Below are 12,517 nucleotides of genomic sequence, written 5' to 3'. Positions count from 1 at the left end.
CACAACACACCGACACTTGGATAGATGAAAAGCAGAACTTTTTGTTACTTGCCAAATGAGAGAAGGCTGCCAGGCAGGGCCACACAGAGGTTTACACCCGGGGCAGGGACAGTATGGCAAGCAGGGTGGGGTTAACTAGGTTTAGCAGGCTCCTTGTGAATTGACTTATTCAAGTAATTTCACAGGCTCCAGGATTTAAGGGCTGTTTGTAGTTGTCCAGTACCTGGCCCTGGGATGATTAGGGCTGGTGCATAGACACCAGGAATGTGAGTTTTATAAGAGAAATCCTTGGGGATGTGGACTTAACCAGCTACTCAAAAAGGAGAATTGATCAACCCTCCAGCCAGAGCCTCAAAACTAGATTAAGACAGCATTTTCTAAAAAACTATATTACATGCTATAACAGAAGTCACTGACAACACTCTCATCTAAGTTTCATGACAGTAGGAATTTGCATGTACTATTCTCCTTGTCACTATATCCCAGTGCCTAGCTGTAACCCAATGCCTGGCATGCAGAAGGCACTCACATTTTCCTGAGTAAATTAAATGAATCCAGATTTTCAGTCCTACAACAGGCCAGAAAGGTGGCCCACTGAGATTGCTGGCCTGAATTTTGCACTTTCGGTACTCATTCAAACTTGTACTTCAGAGTGAAAAATAAGTGTAGTATAGCTACTATTCAGAGGAGAAAATGAGAATAAGGTCAATATTGGTCTGTGAAGAGATTATATCCATAATCTGGAATGTTTTCATTTTATTAGAATGACAGACACAAATAAAATAGATCAGTGTTTATTGTACTGATTGAATCTGAGAGCGACATGACATTTGGGGGTAAAAAAATGAGAATGAAAAAAAGAAAAACTGACCAAATGCCAGCTAAATTGCAATGGTTCTACTGTGAGATAAACGTTTAAAAAGCTTTGAAAATCAAGAAGTGAAGAAAGGTAAGAAATGAGGTTGCATAACAGACGTTCTTGAGCTGTGGGGAGAGAGTCACTGATTTTATAAGATTACAGACACTGAGAGCATTTGGAGGGGTTATCACAGTCTGTTGTCAGAAAAGAATGGAAAGAAAATACATTTAGATTAAGCGTATAGAAAATAAATAGGAAATAATGTCTTGGGACTTTAGTCTGTAATTACTGTAAGTCATTAGCCCAATGAATGCAATATTAAAGAAATGACATTACACCACTACAGTGTTTCTGTGGGAAGTACCACAGAATGAGGGCTTCATGATCAACTCCTGAGCTTTAGAAGACTCCAGGTTAAACAAATTTAAATGGTTTCTTCATCACAGGACCAATTAAATTCTTATGTGATTGTGCTGGGAACCTCCAAGAAGAAAGTGTGATGGGAGGGTCTTGGCCAAAGAATCTTCCTTTTGTGGATCAGCTCGTGTTCCATAGAACACTCTTTGATAAAGTCTATGCTAATGTGATATTCTTTCCACCTGTATTATTTTCATAGCAACACAAGTTATTTTATTTTGTCAGAGAGTTTAAGCAACTAAATTCCAGAACACACGACACCATCATTAACTCTTAGAGACTGACGAGAAAATTCTCCTTGTGTCTTATAGAGGTTTCTATATCCTTACAGAAAATATGTCTAGTCCACCTATGACATTCCTGGGATAGACTAAACATATATGATAATATCAGTTCTCCTCAGTGCAGAGAAAATAATAATAAAAAATATTTGAAGCAGGATGTGGCGAGTGATGAGAGAACATTACACTAATCCTAATGTTAACCACTGTCCCATCATGTTCATCTACTTCATTAAAAGCCTAGAAAAAAATCAACTTAAAGCCTGAAACCAAAGCAGCAAGCTAAGAGCAACTAGAATTTCAATTTCTGCAAGTCTGCGAAATTCAGCAGTGACTTCTATTGAATGAGCATCTGATTAAGAGATCAAATAATATCGAATATCAGCATTTAGCTACTTAGCTTGACATGTCAAGCAGAGGCAAAAACTGCAGTCAGCATTCCAGAAACAATAGAATGTGACAGGCAGGTCCTTGCCCAGCAATTTGCCCAACAGTTCTGAGATAAGTGGTCTATCTCTCTTCTTTTGCTGTAAACCTTCTTGCAAGATCCTATGATTCTGATGCCCTAATGGGGCAGTTGTTTATTGATATGTTGGATGATGTAAGGTTATTTTATGATGACTTTCAGGCAACTATTGACATTACTTTTTGATTCTTTATTTAGACTTCCATTAAATATCTATATGTTTATATGAGTCATAAACACATAGCCATGGAAGCTACTTTAAACATTACTGATGTTACAAGGAAAACAGCCCTGAGGAAGTGGTGGCTTTCAGTAACACCTCCAACAATGGCTCTTTTTGTTAAAATAGTTATTGAGTACATACCATGTGCTAGGCCTTTTGCTCCCTGGCCTGCTCAGCTCTATCTTTATAACTAATGATCAAGACAGCCTAGTCAATCAGGCAACTGATTAAATTACTTTCAATGGTAAAAGGAACAGATGGATGGTCACAAAGCCACAGCTATCAAGCAGGCAGCCTGGGCTCATGCATTACCATTGGCTAAACAAACTCTCACCTAGAAAACCGCACCTTTAGAAAACTCAGGTACTTTCGTGTACCAGCTAGCAAAATGACAAACACCATTCCAAAAAGAGAAAAGAAAATGAAGCTTCTTTATTTTTCTATAACTATGGTGATCAAAGTGGTACAATCCCAGTTTATACCTGTTGTCTCAGTGTCTCAACTAGTCTAACATTTCTCTCAGATTTTTAATCTTTTTAATGAAGAATTATTAATAGCTACATTAGGAGGTCTCTATATTTTCAGCTTCTGGCATGGTCTTGCCTGGTAGTGTGGGAGTTGTAGGCGAAATGAACAGACTTTATTTCTTTTTACTCCAACATGATTAAATCTAAAAGATGCTCAGCAATAACTCATTTCTCTTTTCCTTATTTTTTTCCAGACTCAACATAACAACCACCTCCTTTTCAAAGACAACAGGCATGGCACTTGCTGGTAAACACAGTGCCCTCAGGCAAGAAAGAGCTCATTAAGCTAATTTCTTCTGGTCTGAGTGATGGTGGGAGAAAGACTCAACACCACTGCCCCTACTGGCCATTGCTTGCACAGCCAATTGTGCTGTGGGCTACACCACACCCACACTCTTTGAAACACATGACACCACTAGACATCAGTTGGTAGGGTCAGTAAGAAACATAATTCCCCACTGGTTAGTCAGGAAACATGAATGGGAGCTAGAGACTGGGCCATTTTGTTATAGAGCTTATAGAGAGCAGCCTAAATATTCTCATTAAATTATTTCATTATTTATTGTATGGTTTATATACATAAATCAATAGCAATTATTATTTGGTAACACTGTTTTATTTTGCAATAAACTCTTTCAGCAGCAAAGATCTCAAAGAACCAAAAGCACATGTTAAGCAAAAAACTAAATTCTGAATTTCAATTTCACAACAAAGTTAATGACGAATATGGAACTTGAAAGGATGTTTATCAATCTAGTTTGCCATCTGTCATGAGGGCTAAGTGATCCCACTGGCCACATGAAAACCATGACACAAATCTTCTGAAGAAACACTAGCATCTATTCTGAAAGTTAGAAGTTACTTTAAAACTCCATCCAAAAACAACTGTTGAGCATGTGCGTCTGCAGAAGGTGTGTTAAATATCACTCAGTGAAGCATGACTTTTCACTTACCTCAAACGATTGTTCATTAACTTCATCCACTTTGGATTCCAAGTTTCCGTTTGGACGTATGAAAAGTGAAACAATAACTGTTCCTGTGTTGGTCCCCTTAGCAGAAGAAGAAGTTCACAAAGAGTTGAACGAGGCCAGTTTGATACTATTGTCCTAGATACATCAAAGGGAAAATCAGTTAGTTCCAATAAAGGTTGTTTTTCTTTATTTAATTCATGAAATTAAAATACATCTTTTGGATATTCACTCTGTCAAAGAAAAATATCAGCTATTATTGTGAATGCTATTATAAGCTCAGGTAAAAAGTTCAACATTAAAGATAAAATTATTTGTTTTGTGGTAAACACAAGTTTTAGTAGAGTACGGTGTTGTGGACAGTGAAGCATGACTTTTCACTTACCTCAAACGATTGTTCATTAACTTCATCCACTTTGGATTCCAAGTTTCCGTTTGGATGTATGAAAAGTGAAACAATAACTGTTCCTGTGTTGGTCCCCTTAGCAGAAGAAGAAGTTCACAAAGAGTTGAACGAGGCCAGTTTGATACTATTGTCCTAGATACATCAAAGGGAAAATCAGTTAGTTCCAATAAAGGTTGTTTTTCTTTATTTAATTCATGAAATTAAAATACATCTTTTGGATATTCACTCTGTCAAAGAAAAATATCAGCTATTATTGTGAATGCTATTATAAGCTCAGGTAAAAAGTTCAACATTAAAGATAAAATTATTTGTTTTGTGGTAAACACAAGTTTTAGTAGAGTACGGTGTTGTGGAAAAAAATAATATTCTTACTAAATTAAAAAATCTTTGGAGCAGAAATGTACATATATAATTAATTGCATTTCCAAAGGCTCCTGTATTATACTAATCAAAATTGAAACTGTCTTTGTCAAAATTTATAAATAATATACACACACATATGCACATAAAGTTAGAGTAACTGAACTATAAAACTGTTTATGAGGATGATGGTGTTCAATTTTATTACGGAAATATACACTTTCTCTGTTTCCCACCATCCATGTCTGTCTCTAACATTGCAGAACTCATGGTAAGAGTAGAAATAGAAACCCACATACTGTAAATCTAAAGTTTTATAAGTCAGAAATCAAGCTATGAAACTGTTAAATAAAATATGTTTGATCCTACCATGACACATATACTTCTATCATGGCCTGAAAAGTAAGGTTATAATGTAGAATCCTTAGACTCCTTGGGATTCCTGTATAGAATTGGCATTGTGGTAAAAACACCCACCCCTAGCTCTTCTTCCCTCCAGCTTCCTCGGGCACAGCAAGGAGCCTCGTACAAACAGGCAAGGACTTTCCAGACTAGTCCACATGCTCGAAAGTGCTGTCAACAGCATCCTTTTCTCTATCCCTAAATAGGTATCCCTTGGCCAAATCTTAGGCCATAGGGTTCCCATATGTGGTGCTGAGGTCCACTGTTAGGCATAAGTAGCTGAGGAAGATGCCTGTCCATCCCTGGGAACTGGTCAGAGCCATCTGGGCAAGGAATTCTGGAGCTTTAGCTGAGAGGGCATGTCTCCTTGGCCCCTCAGATTTGAGCTGAGCTGGAAAAGGGTTAGAATTGAGCCCTCTAAAGTGTAGGATCCTGGGCAGCAGTCTCTCTTGCTCAGATTTAGAACTTAGAGTAGTACTGACACCATCAATTACATTTTGGAAATGTTTGAGGTTTTAAAGAGCCATTTTGAAAATCAAATTAAGTGCCAAAAATAGTATTGAAACACACAGACACACACAGACACACACAGACACACACACACACACACACACACACACACACACAATCATCACATCCCTGGAGGAAGAAGCATGATTAAGTCAGAAAATGAGAACAGTGCAAACCTTCAGCGACTCCTAAGCAGGGATAGTTTCTGGGAGCGTGACCTGTGCGGGGCCCCTGTGCTCAGAAAGGCCCCACATTTGCTGTCGTGCTCATCTTTCATCTTGAAATTTTTAATAATTTGAACAAGGTGGGGCCACATTTTCACTTTGCACGACTCCTGCAAATTACGTAGCCAGTCCTGTTCTCAAGTGCCATTCACTCAGCAAGAGGATTTCCTATGAAACTCATGGCCTGTTTTCCCTTTGAAAAAAAAATCAATAGAGCCTGCATTTCACTTTTGATTAGTTCACTTTCACCTCTAGGCTTGGACAAAAACATAAGGGCAGAGGGTAAAATGGTGTGTAAAGGGCACTGGAGTATTGAAAACCTTGACAAAGATTCCATTAGAGGGTTCAGGTTGACTCATGTCACTCTGGAATTGCCTCACCCACTTCCTACCTAATCCCTAATTAAATAGTACCATTTTCAGCCAGGTGTCTTCTTGTCCTTTCTTCTGCCCCTAACTTTGTCTCTTTTGATTATAATGGTTTGCTTTTTCTTTGTGAAATTTATTTTCAATTCTTCTCCACCTTTTTGATTAAAATTGGAAGTATATTCTTACTAAAGCATAATGCCAGGCAAAAATAGAAAGCTCTCCAGCATATCTTTACTAATCCATTGCAAGTCCATTTTGAAAGAAATAAAGATAAAGGAGATTTATAAAGGGCAAGGGCTGGCCTTGGTATATCCTCACAGCAGGGCCAGAGTCTGAAGCACGACAGAAGGGTCTGCAAGGAAACAGAGCAAAATTGGCCTCAGCATCAAATCCCTGAATACTGATGTTCCTTTAGCCTCCTCCTCCTGCCAGCCCCAGCCCTCTATCCTGCGAACTTAGCTTAGGGTTTCTTAATTCACTATCTATTCTATAGACTTTCTCCTACTAATCTCTAATCCCACCCCAAATCATTTAACTAGGAAAACCCCCATCTCCTTCAGAGATGGATGGCATCCAGGGAGATGGGGCAACTGCAGAGGAGATGATGGAGGGCTGCCTGCCCACTACCAGCACAGCAACACAGAGGTTAGGAGTAGCCCTCGGGCTCTTGGCAAACTGCTAATATCCCTCTTTCAGGTAAAACACAGAAGCCCAGTCTGACTGACTTGAAACCCAAAAGCCCAGGAAAAGCTGGCTCTCTTCCTTCTCTACCTTGCATAGGGTGAATGGATGTTTTCTCTCTGAGTTATTCTAAAAGGACCACTAAAAGTTATTCTAGGATCTAGTGGTCTATTTATTCTAGTTATTTAGTTATTCTAAAAAGGACCTGGGGTTCAAGACAGAGGTACAATCAAGGCTGAAGCAGGAATAACACAGAAATAGGACTAGGCTTTCTAGATGATGAGGACAGACAATACAATTCACCATAAAGCTCTCTCTAGAGCTCATCCTTCCATGGAAATCAGCCACAAGACAGAGAAACAGAAATGATAAGAATTTTCTTCAATGCCCTGAAAACACTCAGGTTATCCCTCTTCTTGGACTTCTATAAAGTTTGCAAATAGCTTATGTTTTACTTCTCTGAGATGTGATTCTCCAGTTTCATTTACTGGATTTGTTTCTAGGAGTGATGAGTGATGTTCCAAAAATTAATAACTGATAAGGTATAAGCACAGACACATCAGAACAGGCCCTATCTTTGGAGCTGGGGGTCAGTGGGGAGGGAAGGGGGATTGGGTAGACAGCAGTCATTTACCAACCAATGGAGAAATACATCAATATTTAATAGTGGGATCTATCACACCAGTGCTTATCCACTGAATATTAGCCCTATTAACAAGTCTCCTCTGGCTCAAATAAATATGAAATCAGATATATCCGGAATCCTCCATCCCTCAATCCTTTACTATCATATTTAGTAGTGGCCTTGGGTAATTATTCAACTTCTTGGCCCTCAGCTTCCTTATCTGTAAAACTAGAATAACTCTCCTCTTAGTTCTGTTGTGACGTTTACACGAGATAATGAATAAAAAATGCCTCTCGCCTGCCTCTCAACTCAAAAGTCTGCTCACGTAGAATTCAAGAGCATGTTCCTGGAGAGTGTGACATAGAAAAAGAACAATAGATATGACTACCATTTAATGGCATAAAATAGACACTCAAGGGGCTAGTGTGTGTCGGGCCCTGTGCTGGTGCAGCACACCTTTTAGTCAGTTCATGCTTACCAAGACTATAAGCTGGGACTTTCTATCTTCATCAAGGTCCTTTTTGTTGCAAATAATAACAATAGCTAATATCTATTGAGTGCTAACTAGAACTCTATCAGGAGTTATTGTAACTAACTTCATTTTGCAAATGGGGAAACTGTGATTCAGAAAGAGGAAGTAATTGATGTAAACAGTAATTGCATTAATGTATATAAGCTGTGAGTATTGCCACTGGAGTCAGAAACCTTGACTTAAATGCCAGCTTTGGAAAAGTTACTGTACCTCTCTAGGCCTCAGTTTCCTCATGTGTAAAAAGAATAAAAAGGGTATTGAATTACTCAGGGTTCTGGCAAGAATCTGATGGCACACTTAAACAGGGAATCAAAGATTACAGAGCTATGGGCAGGATTAACAGAAAACTATGAGGGATGATAAAGCACATGGTCGTGAGGTGGGAAGGGGCTAGTGACAGTAGAAATTCCTTACCAACCTCGGCATAAAGAGCAAGGGGAGACATTGGTTACAGGAACTCAATGAGAGCTGAAGCTGTAGCTGTTGCTATAGCTAGAGGTGTCGGAGAGACCACTGAACGAGAGTTCCAGCCTTGGGTAAAGGACCATAGCCCCTGCCAACCCATAACCTGGCAAGGAGAGAGCCAAGAGAATAGACACCCTAACTCACTCTCCCCTGCACTCTGACCTCCTGCTTCTACCGCTCATTGATTCGACCCAGCTGGAAGCTACAGGACAACGAAGCCAACTGATGCACATTCATGGACTTAGGCAGGGTAGAAGAAAGTAGAGAGTAGGTCTGGAGAAGCAAAGAGAATATCCAGCATGGGTATCTTACTCCACATACCTAGAATGGGTATTTTATTAGTCAAGGTTCTCCAGAGAAAAGAACAAACAGAAGAAGAAACACACACACACACACACACACACACACACACACACACACACACACATATACATACACATATTATATATACATAAAATCTCTATAGATAGATAAGATATAGATGAGAGAGAAAGAGAGATAAAGATATGGAGGAATTTTAAAGAATTGTCTCATGCAATTATCAGAGCTGTCAAGTATAAAATTTGCAGAGCAGGCTGGCAGGCTGAGAATTTAGGCAAGAGTTTATATTTCAGTCTTGAGTGCAAATTCTGCAGAGCAGCACTCTGAAAATCCAGGCAGGGTTTCTATGTTACAATCTTGAGAATTCTTTCTCCAGGAATCCTCAGTTTTCGCTCTTAAAGCCTTCGACTGACTGGATGAGGCCCACCCATATTATGGAAGGTGATGCTCTTTACTCAAAGTCTACTGATTTAGGCATTAATCTCATCTAAAAAATACCTTCACAGTAACATCTAGGCTGGTATTTGACCAAACAGTGGGGTATAAGAGCCTAGCCAAGTTGGCACAAATTACTAACCATCACTGGTATTTACTCCATTTACCCAATACAGGTATCTACTACATATCTTCAGCATTGAGTATCTACTCCATAGTTTGTGTGAGGATAAAATAACACAATACAGCCCTAGAACATAGTAAATATTCAGTAGAAGTTAGCTGTTATCATTATTGCTTGTACTTAACTCCTGCCCAGGTTGCTATAATCTCTTACTGCTTTAAAACAATGATTTAACCTTTAAGGACATCTCTTTTCTTGCCTACATCTGATGTACAAACTGCCTTTTAGTTTCTAAATACCATGACAAACTAATGACTTTCAGAGAAGTACAGGGAAGAAGTCCGTGCTAGGCTGTTAAACCCCTACACTCAGGACTAGAGAGGTGTGATCGATTCATCTCAAGTTTCTGGGGTATCACTTCTCAAATTAGTGTTAAAGAGAAATTGTCCCAGGATGTAAAAAGGTGAGTTTGGAAAAAAAAAAATCTTCCCTTGAACAAATGTAGTTGGTTCATTAAAGCACTAAACAAAATTAGGCAGGTACCTTATTTACTGGAGCGATATCCCAGGACACTTACTGTGTTGATATATACTATAAAACTCCAGTCAGAGTTTTAGGTTGCTGTTTCCTGGGTTTATGTGACAACTGATTGCTTCGCCCTCTAAGCATGTGTAAATGTCTTGGACAGGTAGGATTATAAGCAATGAGGTTTGGGAATGTGGCCATCCTGAGAGTTGTTCTAAGAATACTGTTGGCTTGCTCTGGGTTTTCCGGCCACTCCCTTATGGTGAAGGAGAATCCTGGGGGAAATGAGGATAAGCTAGTTTTGGGGAAACCCAGATCTAGGACCAGCTACATAATTTGCAGGGCCCAGTTCAAAATGAAAATGTGGGGCCTCTTGTTCCAAAATTATTAAGACTTTCAAGACCTTGACAGCAGAGCTTTAAACCAATTGTGATACCCTACTGAGAGAGATAGGGTCCTGTGCAACTGTACAGGTCATACATCCATGAAGCTGATCCTGTCCTGATCATTTATTCATCCGATAAATTTACACTGTACCTACTATGAGTCACATTTTCTTATCCTGAAAACCTTTCAGAAGAAGACAGGTCTTTAGACAGCCCCTAGGGCAATCCAGTTCTCCAGTTTCCCTGAGGCTCAGCCAGTGAGGCCCCCATGATTTACATGTCTCTGTGAGATAGTCTAGGCAAAAGACTGAAAGCAAATCAGAAGAATGGCATTGGTTTATGTCGAGGTTGGATTCTCTAGGAAGCAGGCTCTGAGACAGAGCTTAGTATGCAGGATGCTTATTAGGAAGTACCCTTGGCATTACACCTGTGGAAGGGAGGAGGAATCAGAATTGGGCAGAGGGAGAAGTTGGGCTGCAATGGGCTGCCTACCTCATAGGAAAGCTATAGAGCTCGAATGGCCCTTCAGTGTTGTCCTGAGCTGGGAGGAGATGGCCAGCCTTTATTCCTGTATGAACCAGTCACTGGTTGGGGGAAGCCACAGGAAGAGGCCTGACTTTGGGTGGGGTGGCTTCACAGCTGAGGCAAACTTTATAGGGGCTGGCAGCTGAGCCGCACTCCCAGCTTCTGGGGCAATAAGGCTTTCTTTGAAGAGGGATCTGAGTGGTGGCATCAGTGTCCATTCCAACGTGTATGTGGAAATCCCGTAGATTGGAGAGTTCAGAATTGACTCTTTAAAATGTCAGTGGATGTGAATGTTATAGTTACAAACTTGGGCATGCAAAAATGTCACCTTCCTTATATCTATAATTAGGGTGACCAATCATCCTGGTTCGTCCAAAAGTTTCCAGGTTTTAGCAGTGAAAGTTCCACATCCTAAGGCAAGTTGGAAGAGTTGGTCACCCTATCTTAACTCGATTTAACCTTTTTAATTTTAAACTTAGAGCCCTCATTTCCAATTCAGATCAGAAAATTAAATATGAGATTTCTTCACTCAATCGGAATATTTTAATTACAGTCCATTGAGGAGTTTTCAGCATCTCAGAGTTCTTTCACTCTCCTCCTACCTGCGGGCGATTTAAAACTCTCAGAGGTGTAAGGAATCGCTATAATGTATCTTCAGGACAAGAAGTGGCTGATTTTGGCTTCTGTGGTCTCAATCCTCTGCAGGCCTCCTGCTCCAGCTGGAACTCACCCATGGTTCCTGAGTTTCTTTGGTGCTATCTCTTTTGCCTCTCTTTTTTGGGTAGTGAGAAATGCATGCAATCCTGGAAAATTTCTAAATCTGAAATCCTGAAGCCTCCTCATCTAACCCCCCAAATCATCATATTTTCACCCCTACTTAGCTCTTCCCTGTCTTTCTTGTGGGCTTGTGGAAGATCAAGAGCAAAGGGAAGGGTAGCAGCTTATTAGGCTTCAGGAAAAACTATGGGCTGTAAGTAGCACTCTGACTGCTCTAATGACCTCCATAGCTAATTATTGTCTTCAGTTCTTCTGCCCATGAGCCAAGGTTGCCTGCCCTCAGCGTTCCAGGTGGGACTAGGACCCAGGGCCTCTCACTCTTGGAGGAAACTTTGCTTTGATTAGTGTCCTGTCTCTGGGAGGGACACAGCTTTTATCTACTCCAGCATCCCTGACTTTTATCATATCCTCCCACTCTACTTTCTCAGACTCATACTAACCTACTGTTGAAGAATAGCATTTCTCTTGCAGAGCGGGGAGAAAAAGGGTAGAGTTTTTTATATGCAATCAAAGTTAAATTATCAGCTTTAAAACATCTATAAGATGTTTTATGTAGCCTCCTAGTAATTACAAAGTAAAAACCAACAGTAGATACACAAAAGATAAAGAGAAGTAAATCAAAGCATACCACTATGGAAAATCATCAATTCACAAAGGAAGACAGTAAGAAAGGAAGATAGGAACAGGGAACTACAAAACAACCAGAAAACAATTAATAAGAAGGCATTAGAAAGTCCTTACACATCAATAATTATTTTAAATGTAAATAGATTAAATTCTCTAACTGAAAGGCAAAGAGTAACTGAATGAATAAAAAGTCAAAACCCAATTTTATGCTTCCTCCAAGAGATTCAGTTTAGCTTTAAGGACACACATAGGCTAAAAGTGAAAAAAGATATGCCATGCGAATAAAAACCAAAAGAGAGCGTGTGTAGCTATATTTATATCACACAAAAATAATTTAAGTCAAAAACTGTAACAGAAGCACTTCCATATACAGCCATGCCACCCTGAACAAGCCCAATCCCGTCTGATCTCAGAAGCTAAGCAGGGTCATGCCTGGTTAGTACTTGGATGGAGACCACCTAGGAAGATCAGGTGCTGTAGGTG

At 39.7% G+C, this 12,517-nt stretch overlaps 1 pseudogene; it reads left to right on the top strand.

Annotated features, from left to right (window-relative positions):
* Nucleotides 1–12,399: 12,399 nt before the first annotated feature.
* On the top strand, nucleotides 12,400–12,517 carry LOC112474033 (annotated as a pseudogene).

The sequence above is a fragment of the Pteropus alecto genome, unplaced genomic scaffold (assembly GCF_000325575.1).
Source record: "Pteropus alecto unplaced genomic scaffold, ASM32557v1 scaffold69, whole genome shotgun sequence".
Classification (NCBI taxonomy): domain Eukaryota; kingdom Metazoa; phylum Chordata; class Mammalia; order Chiroptera; family Pteropodidae; genus Pteropus; species Pteropus alecto.
Note: the sequence above shows the minus strand (reverse complement) of the source record. Positions and strands in the feature narration are given on the sequence as shown.